The 16,649-nt window shown below is 44.9% G+C and overlaps 13 non-coding genes and 2 pseudogenes across 13 annotated transcripts; all 15 read left to right on the forward strand.

Moving 5' to 3' along the window:
* Positions 1-511: 511 nt before the first annotated feature.
* LOC130397650 (5S ribosomal RNA) lies at positions 512-630 on the forward strand. The gene has a single exon (XR_008900231.1). It is a non-coding gene; the product is annotated as a 5S ribosomal RNA (ribosomal RNA).
* Positions 631-1,151: 521 nt separating this feature from the next.
* On the forward strand, positions 1,152-1,270 carry LOC130397651 (5S ribosomal RNA). The gene has a single exon (XR_008900232.1). It is a non-coding gene; the product is annotated as a 5S ribosomal RNA (ribosomal RNA).
* A 529-nt stretch (positions 1,271-1,799) lies between these two features.
* On the forward strand, positions 1,800-1,918 carry LOC130397653 (5S ribosomal RNA). The gene has a single exon (XR_008900234.1). It is a non-coding gene; the product is annotated as a 5S ribosomal RNA (ribosomal RNA).
* A 519-nt stretch (positions 1,919-2,437) lies between these two features.
* LOC130397654 (5S ribosomal RNA) lies at positions 2,438-2,556 on the forward strand. The gene has a single exon (XR_008900235.1). It is a non-coding gene; the product is annotated as a 5S ribosomal RNA (ribosomal RNA).
* A 529-nt stretch (positions 2,557-3,085) lies between these two features.
* LOC130397655 (5S ribosomal RNA) lies at positions 3,086-3,204 on the forward strand. Its single transcript, XR_008900236.1, has one exon. It is a non-coding gene; the product is annotated as a 5S ribosomal RNA (ribosomal RNA).
* Positions 3,205-3,733: 529 nt separating this feature from the next.
* LOC130400612 (5S ribosomal RNA) lies at positions 3,734-3,851 on the forward strand. The gene has a single exon (XR_008903090.1). It is a non-coding gene; the product is annotated as a 5S ribosomal RNA (ribosomal RNA).
* Positions 3,852-4,379: 528 nt separating this feature from the next.
* On the forward strand, positions 4,380-4,498 carry LOC130397656 (5S ribosomal RNA). The gene has a single exon (XR_008900237.1). It is a non-coding gene; the product is annotated as a 5S ribosomal RNA (ribosomal RNA).
* A 529-nt stretch (positions 4,499-5,027) lies between these two features.
* On the forward strand, positions 5,028-5,146 carry LOC130397657 (5S ribosomal RNA). The gene has a single exon (XR_008900238.1). It is a non-coding gene; the product is annotated as a 5S ribosomal RNA (ribosomal RNA).
* A 519-nt stretch (positions 5,147-5,665) lies between these two features.
* Positions 5,666-5,785, forward strand: LOC130394096 (5S ribosomal RNA). Its single transcript, XR_008897287.1, has one exon. It is a non-coding gene; the product is annotated as a 5S ribosomal RNA (ribosomal RNA).
* Positions 5,786-6,312: 527 nt separating this feature from the next.
* On the forward strand, positions 6,313-6,431 carry LOC130397659 (5S ribosomal RNA). The gene has a single exon (XR_008900239.1). It is a non-coding gene; the product is annotated as a 5S ribosomal RNA (ribosomal RNA).
* Positions 6,432-6,960: 529 nt separating this feature from the next.
* LOC130397660 (5S ribosomal RNA) lies at positions 6,961-7,079 on the forward strand. Its single transcript, XR_008900240.1, has one exon. It is a non-coding gene; the product is annotated as a 5S ribosomal RNA (ribosomal RNA).
* A 7,081-nt stretch (positions 7,080-14,160) lies between these two features.
* LOC130396230 (5S ribosomal RNA) lies at positions 14,161-14,280 on the forward strand (annotated as a pseudogene).
* A 526-nt stretch (positions 14,281-14,806) lies between these two features.
* LOC130396008 (5S ribosomal RNA) lies at positions 14,807-14,925 on the forward strand (annotated as a pseudogene).
* Positions 14,926-15,452: 527 nt separating this feature from the next.
* Positions 15,453-15,573, forward strand: LOC130395810 (5S ribosomal RNA). Its single transcript, XR_008898820.1, has one exon. It is a non-coding gene; the product is annotated as a 5S ribosomal RNA (ribosomal RNA).
* Positions 15,574-16,114: 541 nt separating this feature from the next.
* On the forward strand, positions 16,115-16,233 carry LOC130397661 (5S ribosomal RNA). Its single transcript, XR_008900241.1, has one exon. It is a non-coding gene; the product is annotated as a 5S ribosomal RNA (ribosomal RNA).
* The last annotated feature ends 416 nt before the right edge of the window (positions 16,234-16,649 follow it).

The raw sequence follows: 16,649 nt of genomic DNA on the forward strand, positions 1-16,649 counted from the left end.
GCTCATTGACTCCGTGGCCTACCGTGGCGTACCGTGACCTGATGTTTACTGCCAACCGCTTTGGAGGATTTAAGCAACATACCAAAACTGACAACGTCTCTCAAAACTATTTTTGTGAAACATGAGGACAGTATAGTGATACTGCCAGCAGGGAGCACCAGAGAGCTGAACCGACAGTTGTACATTTCTTAAACTTTCACCAACACAAACACGCACGCTCACTTCAGATCATGGGAGGACGTCAAAAAATCACCACCCATTCTCTGACACTTTAACCGTTAACCTTGGTTCAAACATTTAACATCACACGCACACGCAGTGTATTTCAGATAATTAATGAATTCAGATGTCACAATGATCGTTTACATGGATAAGGAGTCCTACTGAATCAATTACTGCCGTTTATATCTAACTAATGATTGTTTTTGTAAAAGTGTAACGTCGAGCCTCAGCAGCTTTCTCACTCCTTATGTGCTACTGTATAAAACCTGGTTTTGCGCCTGCACTAATTGCTTACGGCCATACCACCCTGAACACGCCCGATCTCGTCTGATCTCGGAAGCTAAGCAGGGTCGGGCCTGGTTAGTACTTGGATGGGAGACCGCCTGGGAATACCAGGTGCTGTAAGCTTTTTCTTTTTCAACTCGAGCTCATTGACTCGTCCGTGGCGTACCGTGACCTGATGTTTACTGCCAACCGCTTTGGAGGATTTAAGCAACATACAAAAACTGACAACGTCTCTCAAAACTATTTTTGTGAAACATGAGGACAGTATAGTGATACTGCCAGCAGGGAGCACCAGAGAGCTGAACCGACAGTTGTACATTTCTTAAACTTTCACCAACACAAACACGCACGCTCACTTCAGATCATGGGAGGACGTCAAAAATCACCACCCATTCTCTGACACTTTAACCGTTAACCTTGGTTCAAACATTTAACATCACACGCACACGCAGTGTATTTCAGATAATTAATGAATTCAGATGTCACAATGATCGTTTACATGGATAAGGAGTCCTACTGAATCAATTACTGCCGTTTATATCTAACTAATGATTGTTTTTGTAAGAGTGTAACGTCGAGCCTCAGCAGCTTTCTCACTCCTTATGTGCTACTGTATAAAACCTGGTTTTGCGCCTGCACTAATTGCTTACGGCCATACCACCCTGAACACGCCCGATCTCGTCTGATCTCGGAAGCTAAGCAGGGTCGGGCCTGGTTAGTACTTGGATGGGAGACCGCCTGGGAATACCAGGTGCTGTAAGCTTTTTCTTTTTCAACTCGAGCTCATTGACTCCGTGGCCTACCGTGGCGTACCGTGACCTGATGTTTACTGCCAACCGCTTTGGAGGATTTAAGCAACATACAAAAACTGACAACGTCTCTCAAAACTATTTTTGTGAAACATGAGGACAGTATAGTGATACTGCCAGCAGGGAGCACCAGAGAGCTGAACCGACAGTTGTACATTTCTTAAACTTTCACCAACACAAACACGCACGCTCACTTCAGATCATGGGAGGACGTCAAAAAATCACCACCCATTCTCTGACACTTTAACCGTTAACCTTGGTTCAAACATTTAACATCACACGCACACGCAGTGTATTTCAGATAATTAATGAATTCAGATGTCACAATGATCGTTTACATGGATAAGGAGTCCTACTGAATCAATTACTGCCGTTTATATCTAACTAATGATTGTTTTTGTAAAAGTGTAACGTCGAGCCTCAGCAGCTTTCTCACTCCTTATGTGCTACTGTATAAAACCTGGTTTTGCGCCTGCACTAATTGCTTACGGCCATACCACCCTGAACACGCCCGATCTCGTCTGATCTCGGAAGCTAAGCAGGGTCGGGCCTGGTTAGTACTTGGATGGGAGACCGCCTGGGAATACCAGGTGCTGTAAGCTTTTTCTTTTTCAACTCGAGCTCATTGACTCCGTGGCGTACCGTGACCTGATGTTTACTGCCAACCGCTTTGGAGGATTTAAGCAACATACAAAAACTGACAACGTCTCTCAAAACTATTTTTGTGAAACATGAGGACAGTATAGTGATACTGCCAGCAGGGAGCACCAGAGAGCTGAACCGACAGTTGTACATTTCTTAAACTTTCACCAACACAAACACGCACGCTCACTTCAGATCATGGGAGGACGTCAAAAAATCACCACCCATTCTCTGACACTTTAACCGTTAACCTTGGTTCAAACATTTAACATCACACGCACACGCAGTGTATTTCAGATAATTAATGAATTCAGATGTCACAATGATCGTTTACATGGATAAGGAGTCCTACTGAATCAATTACTGCCGTTTATATCTAACTAATGATTGTTTTTGTAAGAGTGTAACGTCGAGCCTCAGCAGCTTTCTCACTCCTTATGTGCTACTGTATAAAACCTGGTTTTGCGCCTGCACTAATTGCTTACGGCCATACCACCCTGAACACGCCCGATCTCGTCTGATCTCGGAAGCTAAGCAGGGTCGGGCCTGGTTAGTACTTGGATGGGAGACCGCCTGGGAATACCAGGTGCTGTAAGCTTTTTCTTTTTCAACTCGAGCTCATTGCCTCCGTGGCCTACCGTGGCGTACCGTGACCTGATGTTTACTGCCAACCGCTTTGGAGGATTTAAGCAACATACAAAAACTGACAACGTCTCTCAAAACTATTTTTGTGAAACATGAGGACAGTATAGTGATACTGCCAGCAGGGAGCACCAGAGAGCTGAACCGACAGTTGTACATTTCTTAAACTTTCACCAACACAAACACGCACGCTCACTTCAGATCATGGGAGGACGTCAAAAAATCACCACCCATTCTCTGACACTTTAACCGTTAACCTTGGTTCAAACATTTAACATCACACGCACACGCAGTGTATTTCAGATAATTAATGAATTCAGATGTCACAATGATCGTTTACATGGATAAGGAGTCCTACTGAATCAATTACTGCCGTTTATATCTAACTAATGATTGTTTTTGTAAGAGTGTAACGTCGAGCCTCAGCAGCTTTCTCACTCCTTATGTGCTACTGTATAAAACCTGGTTTTGCGCCTGCACTAATTGCTTACGGCCATACCACCCTGAACACGCCCGATCTCGTCTGATCTCGGAAGCTAAGCAGGGTCGGGCCTGGTTAGTACTTGGATGGGAGACCGCCTGGGAATACCAGGTGCTGTAAGCTTTTTCTTTTTCAACTCGAGCTCATTGACTCCGTGGCCTACCGTGGCGTACCGTGACCTGATGTTTACTGCCAACCGCTTTGGAGGATTTAAGCAACATACAAAAACTGACAACGTCTCTCAAAACTATTTTTGTGAAACATGAGGACAGTATAGTGATACTGCCAGCAGGGAGCACCAGAGAGCTGAACCGACAGTTGTACATTTCTTAAACTTTCACCAACACAAACACGCACGCTCACTTCAGATCATGGGAGGACGTCAAAAAATCACCACCCATTCTCTGACACTTTAACCGTTAACCTTGGTTCAAACATTTAACATCACACGCACACGCAGTGTATTTCAGATAATTAATGAATTCAGATGTCACAATGATCGTTTACATGGATAAGGAGTCCTACTGAATCAATTACTGCCGTTTATATCTAACTAATGATTGTTTTTGTAAAAGTGTAACGTCGAGCCTCAGCAGCTTTCTCACTCCTTATGTGCTACTGTATAAAACCTGGTTTTGCGCCTGCACTAATTGCTTACGGCCATACCACCCTGAACACGCCCGATCTCGTCTGATCTCGGAAGCTAAGCAGGGTCGGGCCTGGTAGTACTTGGATGGGAGACCGCCTGGGAATACCAGGTGCTGTAAGCTTTTTCTTTTTCAACTCGAGCTCATTGACTCCGTGGCCTACCGTGGCGTACCGTGACCTGATGTTTACTGCCAACCGCTTTGGAGGATTTAAGCAACATACAAAAACTGACAACGTCTCTCAAAACTATTTTTGTGAAACATGAGGACAGTATAGTGATACTGCCAGCAGGGAGCACCAGAGAGCTGAACCGACAGTTGTACATTTCTTAAACTTTCACCAACACAAACACGCACGCTCACTTCAGATCATGGGAGGACGTCAAAAAATCACCACCCATTCTCTGACACTTTAACCGTTAACCTTGGTTCAAACATTTAACATCACACGCACACGCAGTGTATTTCAGATAATTAATGAATTCAGATGTCACAATGATCGTTTACATGGATAAGGAGTCCTACTGAATCAATTACTGCCGTTTATATCTAACTAATGATTGTTTTTGTAAAGTGTAACGTCGAGCCTCAGCAGCTTTCTCACTCCTTATGTGCTACTGTATAAAACCTGGTTTTGCGCCTGCACTAATTGCTTACGGCCATACCACCCTGAACACGCCCGATCTCGTCTGATCTCGGAAGCTAAGCAGGGTCGGGCCTGGTTAGTACTTGGATGGGAGACCGCCTGGGAATACCAGGTGCTGTAAGCTTTTTCTTTTTCAACTCGAGCTCATTGACTCCGTGGCCTACCGTGGCGTACCGTGACCTGATGTTTACTGCCAACCGCTTTGGAGGATTTAAGCAACATACAAAAACTGACAACGTCTCTCAAAACTATTTTTGTGAAACATGAGGACAGTATAGTGATACTGCCAGCAGGGAGCACCAGAGAGCTGAACCGACAGTTGTACATTTCTTAAACTTTCACCAACACAAACACGCACGCTCACTTCAGATCATGGGAGGACGTCAAAAAATCACCACCCATTCTCTGACACTTTAACCGTTAACCTTGGTTCAAACATTTAACATCACACGCACACGCAGTGTATTTCAGATAATTAATGAATTCAGATGTCACAATGATCGTTTACATGGATAAGGAGTCCTACTGAATCAATTACTGCCGTTTATATCTAACTAATGATTGTTTTTGTAAGAGTGTAACGTCGAGCCTCAGCAGCTTTCTCACTCCTTATGTGCTACTGTATAAAACCTGGTTTTGCGCCTGCACTAATTGCTTACGGCCATACCACCCTGAACACGCCCGATCTCGTCTGATCTCGGAAGCTAAGCAGGGTCGGGCCTGGTTAGTACTTGGATGGGAGACCGCCTGGGAATACCAGGTGCTGTAAGCTTTTTCTTTTTCAACTCGAGCTCATTGACTCCGTGGCGTACCGTGACCTGATGTTTACTGCCAACCGCTTTGGAGGATTTAAGCAACATACAAAAACTGACAACGTCTCTCAAAACTATTTTTGTGAAACATGAGGACAGTATAGTGATACTGCCAGCAGGGAGCACCAGAGAGCTGAACCGACAGTTGTACATTTCTTAAACTTTCACCAACACAAACACGCACGCTCACTTCAGATCATGGGAGGACGTCAAAAAATCACCACCCATTCTCTGACACTTTAACCGTTAACCTTGGTTCAAACATTTAACATCACACGCACACGCAGTGTATTTCAGATAATTAATGAATTCAGATGTCACAATGATCGTTTACATGGATAAGGAGTCCTACTGAATCAATTACTGCCGTTTATATCTAACTAATGATTGTTTTTGTAAAAGTGTAACGTCGAGCCTCAGCAGCTTTCTCACTCCTTATGTGCTACTGTATAAAACCTGGTTTTGCGCCTGCACTAATTGCTTACGGCCATACCACCCTGAACACGCCCGATCTCGTCTGATCTCGGAAGCTAAGCAGGGTCGGGCCTGGTTAGTACTTGGATGGGAGGACCGCCTGGGAATACCAGGTGCTGTAAGCTTTTTCTTTTTCAACTCGAGCTCATTGACTCCGTGGCTACCGTGGCGTACCGTGACCTGATGTTTACTGCCAACCGCTTTGGAGGATTTAAGCAACATACAAAAACTGACAACGTCTCTCAAAACTATTTTTGTGAAACATGAGGACAGTATAGTGATACTGCCAGCAGGGAGCACCAGAGAGCTGAACCGACAGTTGTACATTTCTTAAACTTTCACCAACACAAACACGCACGCTCACTTCAGATCATGGGAGGACGTCAAAAATCACCACCCATTCTCTGACACTTTAACCGTTAACCTTGGTTCAAACATTTAACATCACACGCACACGCAGTGTATTTCAGATAATTAATGAATTCAGATGTCACAATGATCGTTTACATGGATAAGGAGTCCTACTGAATCAATTACTGCCGTTTATATCTAACTAATGATTGTTTTTGTAAGAGTGTAACGTCGAGCCTCAGCAGCTTTCTCACTCCTTATGTGCTACTGTATAAAACCTGGTTTTGCGCCTGCACTAATTGCTTACGGCCATACCACCCTGAACACGCCCGATCTCGTCTGATCTCGGAAGCTAAGCAGGGTCGGGCCTGGTTAGTACTTGGATGGGAGACCGCCTGGGAATACCAGGTGCTGTAAGCTTTTTCTTTTTCAACTCGAGCTCATTGACTCCGTGGCCTACCGTGGCGTACCGTGACCTGATGTTTACTGCCAACCGCTTTGGAGGATTTAAGCAACATACAAAAACTGACAACGTCTCTCAAAACTATTTTTGTGAAACATGAGGACAGTATAGTGATACTGCCAGCAGGGAGCACCAGAGAGCTGAACCGACAGTTGTACATTTCTTAAACTTTCACCAACACAAACACGCACGCTCACTTCAGATCATGGGAGGACGTCAAAAAATCACCACCCATTCTCTGACACTTTAACCGTTAACCTTGGTTCAAACATTTAACATCACACGCACACGCAGTGTATTTCAGATAATTAATGAATTCAGATGTCACAATGATCGTTTACATGGATAAGGAGTCCTACTGAATCAATTACTGCCGTTTATATCTAACTAATGATTGTTTTTGTAAAAGTGTAACGTCGAGCCTCAGCAGCTTTCTCACTCCTTATGTGCTACTGTATAAAACCTGGTTTTGCGCCTGCACTAATTGCTTACGGCCATACCACCCTGAACACGCCCGATCTCGTCTGATCTCGGAAGCTAAGCAGGGTCGGGCCTGGTTAGTACTTGGATGGGAGACCGCCTGGGAATACCAGGTGCTGTAAGCTTTTTCTTTTTCAACTCGAGCTCATTGACTCCGTGGCCTACCGTGGCGTACCGTGACCTGATGTTTACTGCCAACCGCTTTGGAGGATTTAAGCAACATACAAAAACTGACAACGTCTCTCAAAACTATTTTTGTGAAACATGAGGACAGTATAGTGATACTGCCAGCAGGGAGCACCAGAGAGCTGAACCGACAGTTGTACATTTCTTAAACTTTCACCAACACAAACACGCACGCTCACTTCAGATCATGGGAGGACGTCAAAAAATCACCACCCATTCTCTGACACTTTAACCGTTAACCTTGGTTCAAACATTTAACATCACACGCACACGCAGTGTATTTCAGATAATTAATGAATTCAGATGTCACAATGATCGTTTACATGGATAAGGAGTTCCTACTGAATCAATTACTGCCGTTTATATCTAACTAATTGACTTGTTTTTGTAAGAGTGTAAACCGTCGAGCCTCAGCAGCTTTCTCACTCCTTATGTGCTACTGTATCAAACCTGGTTTTTGCGCCTGCACTAATTGCTACGGCCATACCACCTGAACACACGCCCATTGAGGAAGTGATACGCCATTGAGGAAGTGTTTGGTGTGCTTGAGTGGTGAGAGGAGGACGGTGTTGGAGCGAGGATTCTTTTGGTGGTAAATCAAGTATTTATAGATATTTTTTTGGTTAGTTTTTCGTCGTCGTTTATTCCCCCGACAGCTTGCTGTTTGGGGGAGTATTAGTATACTTTAGTTCGGTTTTTTTTCGATGTCTCACGCGGTTTCGAAACTCGAATGGAGACGGCATGGAACGGAACACGGCTCCTGCTGCGGTGACGGATGGTGGTTGTGTGGCGAAGAGGACATCGGAGGACGTACTAGGCGGGAGACCGGTGACTGCGGAGAGAGCAACAAGAGAGAAGGAGGACAAGGTTGCGGATGGTGGCCCGAGCTACAGCAGGGAGTTGTCTGTGGCTGTGGAGCTTGTGGGAGAGGAGAAAATCCCGATGATGAGATGCTAAGGGCGATGCAGAGTGTATGTGGATTGGTCTTGGGATGTCGCTACCTCTCATTGAACCAATATGAAGTAACGATGAATCACCCCAACGGGAAGAGGCGATTGTTGGATGGTTTTAGGATAAGGGGGACCAGCGTCGTCGCAAAAGACTTGACTGCAGATGAGATGGTGGTGTCCTTTATGAGTCTACCAGTGTACATTACGGATGAGGAGATTCTGAAGAAGCTTGCGGACTGGGGTGTGGAGGCAGTTTCGCCGATTGCAAGGAGGAAGTGGCCTGGGATGACCATATGTGAGGGTACACGGTTTGTTAAGGTGAAGTTTAACAAGGAAGTACGGTCCTTGCCTTGGTCCACACGTTTTGACACTGAAAAGGGTGCTGAATATTTCCGTGTCATCCATGACAGACAATTAAAGGTGTGTAGATTGTGCATCCAGCCTGGACATATAGTGAGGGACTGTCCTGACTTCCTCTGTCGGAAGTGCGGGAAGCAGGGCACTATGCAAGGGATGTGTGGCTGTGATTAAATGCAGAGAGTGTGGTAATAGAAAGGAAATTGTGTGTGTAAGGAGGAGCAGGTGGGAGGGGGTGCCCTCTCAGTTGACCCAGACTCAAGGGCTGTATCGTTGGAGAGTGAGGAAAGTGGAGGGGAAGAGAGTGCGGAAGAGGAGATGGAGCACGGGGAGCTGTCTGACGGGGAGACAGTCTTGGACAGTCAGCTACAGGTTGAGCTGAAGGACCCGGGTGTGGGGGGCACGGGGTTGCCCGGGGGGCAAAGCTCTCAAGTAGAGCTTTCCTCTCTACCGGCATCTGGGCACCCTACACCAGCGGAGGGCATAGCCAAGGTGCCGCGGGGGTCTGGACAGTTGGGGAACGAGGCGGGACATGGCACGGGGGCTAGCCTAGAAGTTGATTTGGTTGTGTCAATGGCCCCGGCATCAGGGGGAATGGGGGCACAGGGTGGGGGGGGGCAGGAGCTCTCAAGCGGGGCTCCTCTCTTTACAGGCGCCCGGGTGGCCTACAGTAGAGGAAGATGCAGCCTGGGGGTCTTGTGCTGTGACTATTGAGGCTACAGCCGACGCGTCTCATTGGCGTGGTATGGCGCCTATAATTTCCCCCCCCCACACTGGCTGATGGAAGGGAGAGGGAGAATAAGTCTGGGAATGAGGCGTTGGGTGTTTGTAGGGAGAGGGCGCCCAGGGTCAGACGCAGGAGAGGGGTTGATTCCGATGAGGAACAGAGGAACTTGAAAAAGAAAGGGGTACGTAAAAAAAAAAAAGATTTTAACAGTAATACCCACTCTGTGTCTTTTGATTTCAATGGTCACACTCACATCAATTAACATCAACGGTCTTAACAATATGGCGAAGTTTGATGAGGTGTTAATCAATTTAAATCCGATATTTTAGTGCTGCAGGAAACAAACTGGACACAGGCTAAAATGCCAGAAATCAAGGAGAAATGGAGGGGACTGTTATTCGTCAACTGTGGGACGGCAAGATCGTGTGGTGTGGCAATACTTGTAAAGGAGGATGTGGTTGGGAATGTGAAGGAGGTTCTGAATGATGGGAAGGGGAGGGTGATTGGAATCGATTTTGATGTTAATAATGTAACGTATAGACTAATTAATGTATACGCACCTAACAGAGAAGTGGAAAAAAGGCTATTTTTTATCTCTCTTGGTTTGCTCTGCACTAGGAATTGTGTTCTCGTGGGAGATTTTAATGTGTTTTGTAGCAAGCTGGATGTTTATAGGAGAGATAGTTTTAGACAGGATTCGGCCCGGAAGGCTTTGTTCAAAATGATTGAGGATGGGGGTTTGGTCGATGTGTGGAGGGTTAGAAATGCTGCCAAGAGGGAATTTTCTAGGAGGCAGATAGTGAACGGAGTGCTAAAGCAAAGTAGGATCGATTTATGTTTAGCACGACAGGGACATCGCTGATACTGTTGAGCAGTGTACAGTATAAATCACTGGTTATAGTGATCATGCAGCAATAATCTTTCAGATGGGTGACAGAAGTAGAGGGACAGGGGTGGGAGTTGAGGAGTTGGTGTTTGAATACAAGTGTGTTGGAAGAGAGCGAGTATATTGAGATGGTGAGAGGGTGTTAAGGAGCAATGAATTGTGTGGGGTATGATGCAGACGTGTGGATTGGTAGGAATGTGTGAAGATAAAGGTGAAAATGTTGAGCATCAATTATTGTAAAAAGCGAGTCAAGTAAAGAGGAGGACGGAATGTGTATTGAGAGAGCGATTGGCTGAGGAATTGAGGAGGTGAGATGACGATGTGAATAGGGACTTAGCTGACTACATAGGCATTAAAGGGGAATTAGAATCTTATGACAGGGAGAGGTGTAAAGGGGCAATAGTTAGGAGTCGGGCGCAGTATGCGGTAGATGGGGAGAAATGTACGTCTTTCTTTTGGGGCTGGAAAAAGGAAACAGGGTAGAACATACATAGCTCAGATAGAGGATGAGAGAGGGGAAGTGGTACATGATTTTTGTGGGGTGTTGGAGAGAGTTGCAGGGGTTTTAACAGTGATTATTTAGCAAGGCTATGTAGATAAGGGATAGTGTTGGACAGGTATTAGGAACGGTTGAAGCAATGTGTTATCGGATAGTGATAGGGAAGTATGTGAGTGTGAGTTAGGAGATCGGAGGTGATGGCGGCCGTCAGCAGCCTGTCCAATAACAAAAGTCCTGGCTCTTGATGGATTGCCGGCAGAGTTTTACAAAGTTGCTTGAGTGAGTTGTTATGTTCCGATTTATTAAAGGTAATAGTGGAAATGGAAAGGTTAGGGATGGTTAGCAAGTCGATGTCGACGGGGTTAATAGGCGGTACTCTACAAGAATAAGGGTAGTAAATTGCAGTTAGGGAACTACAGAGGTTAAGTCTGTTGAACACTGACTATAAGGTACTGGCCAAAACTTAGCTAATCGGATTAATCGGTAGTAGGGACCATAGTTTTCATCAACCCAAACTTACAGTATTCCAGGAGAGATATAGCGTGACACGATAGGGTCAGGTTAGGGATGTAGTGAGGCCTATGAAAGAAAGAGGGAGGTGTAGTATTGAGTGTAGATTTTAAACAAGCTTTTGATAGGGTAGAACATGAGTTTATGTTTTAGGGCGCTAGAGAGATTTGGTTTTGGGGATAGGTTAGTGAAGTGGATTCGATTAGTGTATAGTAAGGCAAAGAGTAGGGTCAAGGTGTAACGGGGTATTGACGGATAGTTTTAGATTAGAGAGGTCAGTTAGGCAGGGTTGTCGTTATCTGCATTATTGTACAGTATAAACGGCTGAACCATTAGCCACCATGCTAAAAAGGGATCAGCACATACAAGGCCTCACATCCCGGGAGGAGGTAGGAGTTTAATCCATCAATACGCAGATGACACAAGCATTACAGTTAGGGATTTGGCCAGTGTGAAAAAGGGTAATTGAGTTATTGGGAATATATGGGAGTGCAATCGGGGGCAAAGATTAACTGGAAAATCAGAGATCCTTTGTGTAGGGGCAGTGTATATGAGCGAGTGTGACATTCCGCTGACTGTTTCTAAGGGGATGATAAAGGTATTAGTGTGAATGTGGGTGTGGATGAAAATGAGGCAAGGGATGTCACGTGGACAGGGGTTCTGAATAAAGTGAAGCAGAATTTGAATTTATGGAAGATGAGGAAGTTGAGACTGAGGGGTAAGGTGATTGTGGTGAATTGCTTGATGATGTCCGGTGAATCATGTGCTGAGCACCCTGGATCTACCATTGTGGGTAGTAAAGGAGTGAAATGGGGCTTGTTAAAAAATTTTTTGTGGGATGGGAAACCGGCCAAAATTGCGCATAAGGTCTTGACGAATGGGTATGAGGATGGAGGACTGAAATTGATAGATGTGGAGGTGAAGAAAAGGGCCGTTACGAGTGAAAACAATTAAGAAATATTATTTGGAAAGGAGGAGTATGTTGGATGGGTTTTTTGAGGACTATTTGCACAGGTATGGGTGGTGTGGTGTGAATGTCTTTTATGATGTTTAATAAGCCGAGTGTCAAGGATGTCGTATTTCTATCGAGAGGTTTTGAGGCATGGGGGAAATATTTGGAGTACGTGAAGTATGAGCGTGTGGACAGAGCCGAGGTTCTGAATCAGCCAATCTTTCATAACCCAAAAATACTTCACAATAACAGAATACTGGTCAGTAAACATGTTGAGGAAAGCCGGTATTAAACAGGTCAAGCATTAATGTTGGAGGGGGGGTAACGTTTTTAAGGGCGGAACAGGTGATCATAAGGGATGTAAGGAGGTTTAATAGAGATGTGAGGGGGCTGTGGTTGTTGGGATGTATAGGAGAGTAAAGGGAAGTATTGGTACAGGGTGGATGACACTACTGTTAGGACAGGAGGAGATAGGCGAGGGAGAACACGATGGTCGAGTTGGGGTTGGAGAGGGGAGGTAAGAGAGTTAAGTTGTGAGGATGTTAGTACAAAAAGTGTGTATATGGATTTGATGGGCGGTGGGTGGGATGAAGAGGCCAGCGTCAGAGAAGTGTGGGGAAAGGCTTGTGAGGGTTTGACGTGAAGAAAATGTGGGGTCAACTTGATGTGAAGTATAACTCTATTGAATGGTGAGCATGCAATGATTTTAAGATCAGGCACAATAGGGTTTTTCACGGAATTGTTTGCACCAATTGATAGTTTACTGTGTGGTTAGACGAGTGTGCAATGTTGTAAAGAGTCGTGGATGATACCTTGATCTTATTTCATTGAATGTTCAATGTGGTTTGTTTTTTTTGAGAAGGTTAAGGATTTGCTGAGTGACACTGTGGGGGAATCCCCCCCCCCCCCCCCCCCCCCACCAGCCCCCCCCCCCCCCAAGGTTGGGAAGGATGTTATGAAATGAAGAGAAGAAACTGTTGTTGTTTGTGTTGGTTGGAAAGGTTGAAAGATGTGAATGTAAATTTTGGGAATTCATGTGTCTGAGCAGTCGTCATGCAATTGTATGCAGGAGGAACGTTGCGCAATATGAGGAGGAGGGTGATACCGGTCTGGGAGTGGTTCTGTGGCAACTTTTAAAAAAAGAATGTGAGGTTGGCCCCACACGCTTAGGAGGGAGGATTTTCACAAGTATTTTGTTAGGAACAGCACTTTAGTCATGTTAACGGAATCAGGTGACGTTAGGATAGGTGTAGTGTGTGTGGGCATTGTTTTTCCTGCTTGTTAAGACCTGAGACCACTCCGAGGCAAAATATTGTTGTGTATGATTAGGGTTAACCTCTCTATGTGATGGTTGCGTACATTGTGATATCAACTATCTGTAGTCTTCTGTGTTGTCATACTGTGTTTGGTTATGACCGTAAAAGATTTGTAAATTACTGTAAATACGGAACTTTCATTGTAAACTATATTTTTTGACTAATAAAAAAAAAAAAAAAAAAAAAAAAAAAAACACGCCCGATCTCAGTCTGATCTCGGAAGCTAAGCAAGGGCTCGGGCCTGGTTAGTACATGGATGGCGAGACTGCTTGGGAATACCAGGTGCTGTAATTTTTTTCTTTTTCAACTCGAGCTCATTGCCTCCCGTGGCCTACCGTGCGTACCGTGACCCTGATGTTTACTGCCAACCGCTTTGGAGGATTTAAGCAACATACTAAAACTGACAACGTCTCTCAAAACTATTTTTGTGAAACATGAGGACAGTATAGTGATAATCTGCCGCAGGCGGACCAGAGAGCTGAAACGACAGTTGTACATTTCTTAAACTTTCACCAACACAAACACGCACGCTCACTTCAGATCATGGGAGGACGTCAAAAAATCACCACCCATTCTCTGACACTTTAACCGTTAACTTGGTTCAACATTTTAACATCACACGCACACGCAGGTGTATTCAGATAATTAATGAATTCAGATGTCACAATGATCGTTTACATGGATTAAGGAGTCCTACTGAATCAATTACTGCCGTTTCTATCTAACTAATGATGTTTTTGTAAAAGTGTAACGTCGAGCCTCAGCAGCTTTCTCACTCCTTATGTGCTACTGTATAAAACCTGGTTTTGCGCCTGCACTAAGTGCTTACGGCCATACCACCCTGAACACGCCCGATCTCGTTTGATCTCGGAAAGCTAAGCAGGTCGGGGCCCTGGTTAGTACTTGGATGGGAGACCGCTGGTAATACCAGGTACTGTAAGCTTTTCTTTTTCAACTCCGAGCTCGTTGACTCCGTGGCCTACCGTGGCGTACCTGACCTGATTTTACTGCCAACCGCTTTGGAGGATTTAAGCAACATACAAAAACTGACAACGTCTCTCAAACATCTTTTGTGAAACATGAGGACAGTATAGTGATACTGCCAGCAGGGAGCACCAGAGAGCTGAACCGACAGTTGTACATTTCTTAAACTTTCACCAACACAAACACGCAACGCTCACTTCAGATCATGGGAGGACGTCAAAAAATCACCACCCATTCTCTGACACTTTAACCGTTAACCTTGGTTCAAACATTTTAACATCACACGCACACGCAGTGTATTTCAGATAATTAATGAATTCAGATGTCACAATGATCGTTTACATGGATAGGAGTCCTACTGAATCAATTACTGCCGTTTATATCTAACTAATGATTGTTTTGTAAAAGTGTAACGTCAAGCCTCAGCAGCTTTCTCACTCCTTATCTGCTACTGTATAAAACCTGGTTTTGCGCCTGTACTAATTGCTTCCGGCCATACCACCCTGAACACGCCCGATCTCGTCTGATCTCGGAGCTAAGCAGGGTCGGGCCCTGGTTAGTACTTGGATGGGAGACCGCCTGGGAATACCAGGTGTTGTAAGCTTTTTCTTTTTCAACTCGAGCTCATTGCCTCCGTGGCCTACCGTGGCGTACCGTGACCTGATGTTTACTGCCAACCGCTTTGGAGGATTTAAGCAACATACAAAAACTGACAACGTCTCTCAAAACTATTTTTGTGAAACATGAGGACAGTATAGTGATACTGCCAGCAGGGAGCACCAGAGAGCTGAAACGACAGTTGTACATTTCTTAACCTTTCACCAACACAAACACGCACGCTCACTTCAGATCATGGGAGGACGTCAACAAATCACCACCCATTCTCTGACACTTAACCCGTTTAACCTTGGTTCAAACATTAACATCACACGCACACGCAGTGTATTTCAGATAATTAATGAATTCAGATGTCACAATGATCGTTTACATGGATAAGGAGTCCTACTGAATCAATTACTGCCGTTTATATCTAACTAATGATTGTTTTTGTAAAGTGTAACGTCGAGCCTCAGCAGCTTTCTCACTCCTTATGTGCTACTGTATAAAACCTGGTTTGCGCCTGCACTAATTGCTTACGGCCATTCCACCCTGAACACGCCTCGATTTCGTCTGATCTCGGAAGCTAAGCAGGGTCGGGCCTGGTTAGTACTTGGATGGGAGACCGCCCTGGGAATACCAGGTGCTGTAAGCTTTTTCTTTTTCAACTCGAGCTCGTGCCTCCGTGGCATACCGTGGAGTACCGTGACCTGATGTTTACTGCCAACCGCTATGGAGGATTTAAGCAACATAACAAAAACTGGACAACGTCTCTCAAAACTATTTTTTGTGAAACATGAAGGACAGTATAGTGATACTGCCAGCGGGCAGCACCAGAGAGCTGCAACCGACAGTTGTACATTTCTTAAACTTTCACCACACAAACACGCACGCTCACTTCAGATCATGGGAGGACGTCAAAAAATCACCACCAATTCTCTGACACTTTAACCCGTTAACCTTGGTTCAAACATTTAAACATCACACGCACACGCAAGTGTATTTCAGATAATTAATGGAACTTGCAGATGTCACAATGATCGTTTACAATGGATAAGGGCCGTCCTACTGAATCAATTACTGGCCGTTATATCTAACTAATGATTGTTTTTGTAAAAGTGTAACGTCGAGCCTCAGCAGCTTTCTCACTCCTTATGTGCTACTGTATAAAACCTGGTTTTGCGCCTGCACTAATTGCTTACGGCCATACCACCCTGAACACGCCCGATCTCGTCTGATCTCGGAAGCTAAGCAGGGTCGGGCCTGGTTAGTACTTGGATGGGAGACCGCCTGGGAATACCAGGTGCTGTAAGCTTTTTCTTTTTCAACTCGAGCTCATTGACTCCGTGGCGTACCGTGACCTGATGTTTACTGCCAACCGCTTTGGAGGATTTAAGCAACATACAAAAACTGACAACGTCTCTCAAAACTATTTTTGTGAAACATGAGGACAGTATAGTGATACTGCCAGCAGGGAGCACCAGAGAGCTGAACCGACAGTTGTACATTTCTTAAACTTTCACCAACACAAACACGCACGCTCACTTCAGATCATGGGAGGACGTCAAAAAATCACCACCCATTCTCTGACACTTTAACCGTTAACCTTGGTTCAAACATTTAACATCACACGCACACGCAGTGTATTTCAGATAATTAATGAATTCAGATGTCACAATGATCGTTTACATGGATAAGGAGTCCTACTGAATCAATTACTGCCGTTTATAT

Source organism: Gadus chalcogrammus, chromosome 12, assembly GCF_026213295.1.
Source record: "Gadus chalcogrammus isolate NIFS_2021 chromosome 12, NIFS_Gcha_1.0, whole genome shotgun sequence".
Classification (NCBI taxonomy): Eukaryota; Metazoa; Chordata; class Actinopteri; order Gadiformes; family Gadidae; genus Gadus; species Gadus chalcogrammus.